Source organism: Microtus ochrogaster, linkage group LG1, assembly GCF_000317375.1.
Source record: "Microtus ochrogaster isolate Prairie Vole_2 linkage group LG1, MicOch1.0, whole genome shotgun sequence".
Classification (NCBI taxonomy): domain Eukaryota; kingdom Metazoa; phylum Chordata; class Mammalia; order Rodentia; family Cricetidae; genus Microtus; species Microtus ochrogaster.
Genome location: NC_022027.1, coordinates 10,945,904 through 10,949,248, shown reverse-complemented (window position 1 = coordinate 10,949,248; position 3,345 = coordinate 10,945,904). Strand labels below are relative to the sequence as shown.

The 3,345-nt window shown below is 37.5% G+C and overlaps 1 protein-coding gene across 1 annotated transcript in view; it reads left to right on the top strand.

Annotated features, from left to right (window-relative positions):
• The first annotated feature begins 392 nt into the window (after positions 1 to 392).
• The window catches only part of Fignl1 (fidgetin like 1), a 6,048-nt gene continuing 3,095 nt past the window's right edge, over positions 393 to 3,345 (top strand). Inside the window, exon 1 of the mRNA XM_013350753.1 lies at positions 393 to 544. The gene's annotated coding sequence lies outside the window, so the exon portion shown is untranslated. The remainder of the gene's footprint in view (positions 545 to 3,345) is intronic.

Sequence of the window (3,345 nt, the reverse complement as noted above, 5' to 3'; positions counted from 1 at the left end):
AAGTAAAAACATGTATGTCCAGGCTCTGTCTTTAGATCCTGTCCTCTAAATTCCTATGCTACTTTCCCACTAATACATTAGAGTTATGTAAAGGTTAAACATGATGTCTGGTATATAGTAGGCACTCGGTCTTTAATCATATATTAGTGGGTACCATGGTCTATGTACTGAAGAATATCTAAATACAATAAAAAAAATAGTTCTTGCTTGCAGAAGCCAACTGTCCAGTTTGAACAATTAGCTTGCTTAATTAGAAGATTTAAAAAGAAGACTGAAATTCAACTCTGATGCCTACCCATTTACCATAATTAGAGGTTGTCCCAAGACTAGACTTGTTGAAATAACTTGGTATTTTGTCTTTTTTTTTTTTTTATTTCTAGAGCTGAGGACCGAACCCAGGGCCTGGTGCTTGCTAGGGAAATGCTCTACCATTGAGCTAAATCCCCAGTCCCATGAAATAACTTGGAAGTGGTAGACCATTGAGCAGTGGTGACAGTTTTTGGTTGTCTGTGTCAGTATCAGGACACGACCAAGTGGAAAAGAGGTAAGAGGTAAAACTTGGGAGATGAATATCGATTAGAAAGATGGCGGTGGGCTGGGCGGTGGTGGCGCATGCCTTTAATCCCAGCACTTGGGAGGCAGAGGCAGGCGGATCTCTGGGAGTTCGAGACCAGCCTGGTCTACAAGAACTAGTTCCAGGACAGGCTCCAAAACCACAGAGAAACCCTGTCTCGAAAAACCAAAAAAAAAAAAAAAAAAAGAAAGATGGTGGTGGAAGAGATAATTTTGAGAAGGTGACGAGAATTGGTGACTTTAGTTTTCATATTTTCCAGGTCACCTCCTGTTAAGTTTTTTATTTCTGGTGTTGTATAATGGAGATTAAACTAGGGTTAAAACAGATGAAAGCAGGGCTGCTTGCCCTCGAACTGTTGTTCTAGTTTTGATACTAGGTTAGGTTTAAGTTATAGTTTTACTAGATGTTAAGTTTGCTATTATAAACAAAGATTTATGTATGCCTACCTATAATGTGGTAAATTCTTTCCACAGCATTGTGGGACATAAAAAGCTATGTTAAGCCAGGTTGTGGTGATGGCCCTTGGGAACAGAGGCAAGCAAGTCTCTGAGTTCAAGGCCAGCCTGGTCTACAGAGTTGAGTTCCAGGACAACCAGGGCTACACAGAGAAACCCTGTCTCACCCCCCACAAAGCTATATTAAATATAGCTCACATACATAAAAAGTATTGGTTATTAAGCTATACTTCCAGATAAATTGGAAGTAAATTTAAAATGTAGCTGGTCTTTTTACTTTATCATAATACATCTTAGGAAACCAAAAGCTTTTCATAAGATTTTTTCTTGCTAGTGTGTAGGCAGATTTTACATTACAAAAATAGTTTTTACATTATTTAGTGGTGAGTGGGGGCACATTTGTACCAAACTGTGCATGTGGATGTCAGGGGACTATTTTCAGAAACCATGTAAGTCTTGAGAATTTAGGTTGTACTAAGCTATCTCTCAGCCCAATTGTATATTTTCCTAAGATTCTTGTATAAAACTGTGAAGGGTTTATGAGAATATCTTGTGGAAAACCTGGCATAAAACTCCTTTATTAGTAGACTGTTTGGCTTGTTCTTGCAGTTCATCTTTCATAAGTTTTAATTTTTTTTCTTAAGACAGTTTCTCTGTTGCTCTGGCTGTCCTAGAACTTACTCTGTAGACCAGGCTGGCCTCGAACTCATTGAGATCTCTCTTCCTCTGCCTCCCTAGTTCTGTGATTAAAGCGTGTATCACCACCACTCAGCATAAATATTAAATTTTAACACTGTGAGAAATGGGAAAGTTTGGAAGATTTGTGGCATCATGTTTCAAGTGTTTATGCAGGATAAATCATTAAAAATATTAAATATGTCCTCATTCATATTTATGTTTCATGCAGCTCAATCTGCACTGATAGCATCAAGTAGTATTCAGTAAAGTACACAGTATCTAATGTGGAACTTTGGACCGACTTCTCACATTGGTCATAATCAGCTGAGTTCTCGCTAGTAAGTTTTTTTATTCTGTTAGTCTCAGTTTCTACATTTGTACAGCAAGGATAACAGTTACCACATTATTTTCACGATCAACAGATTTGATTCTCACATGGTTCCTTCAGATAAAATCTGAAGACCCAGAAATTGTAAATGACTTGCTTAGTATTTTTCTTAGAAAGCATGCTTAAGATTTAAAGCTTCATCAGGGCATCTTCATAGATATATATATATATCATTAAACTGTGTTCTGATATATTCCCCTCAGTGCTGCCTCCTGCTCTCTACCCTTTCCCCTGGTTCCCTTCCTTCTCAGTAGATCCTTTCTGCTTTCCTATTACATGTTCTATTAGCCCATTTCCCACCTCCCTAAAGATTACCTCCTTTCATGATCATCTTCTATTCCATGTTCTACAAACATATATGTAAATGCATGCATACCACATACACACACACAATTTCTAAATCTAAATTCTGCAGGAGGAAAAATGAGCTATTTGTCTTTCTGAGTCTGGCTTATTTTCTGTAGCGTATGACTTAGTTGATTCCAATTTTCTGTAAAGGTTGGATTTTATTTTTCTTTATGGCTGCATACATCTCCATTGTGTATTTATATATCCATTCATATGTTGATGGTTGTCTAGGCTGCCACAAGTAGGGAATAAAGGCATGCATCACCACTGTCTGACTTTGGCTTTAAACTTTGTAACTGAGGGTGGTGAATCCACCGCCCAAATGTTAGGAGTCAAGGCATGCTGTTATACCCTGTATATGTGTACTGGTGATTAATCATAAGAATTTGGGCATGTTAGTAAGCACTTTACCACCTGAGTCACATTTCCCAACCCCTTTCTTTCATTACCTTTAAATCCTTTCTGCTAAAACCCATGAGTAGACTAGTTTCTTTATTTCTTTTTCTTCTTCCTTTTTTTCAAGACAGGGTTTCTCTGTAGCTTTGGAGCCTGTCCTGGAACTCACTTAGTAGACCAGGCTGGCCTTGAACTCACAGAGATCTGCCTGTCTCTGCCTCTTGAGTGATGGGATTAAAGGTGTGTGCCACCACCGCCTGGTAAATATTTTCTTTGTAGAAAAAATTATTTTATAAATAAGACACTTTAACATCTAAGAAGTCATTGTTAGGTTGTCCTTAATCTTGAAAACTATTATCAGTGTATCTTTGTGTCATGAGTACTTGAAATATATGATTAAATAAATATTTCTTTTACAAATACATCTTTATAAATGAAATGTAAATAAATACTTTTTTCGAGACGGGGTTTCTCTGTAGCTTTGGAGCCTGTCCTGGAACTAGCTC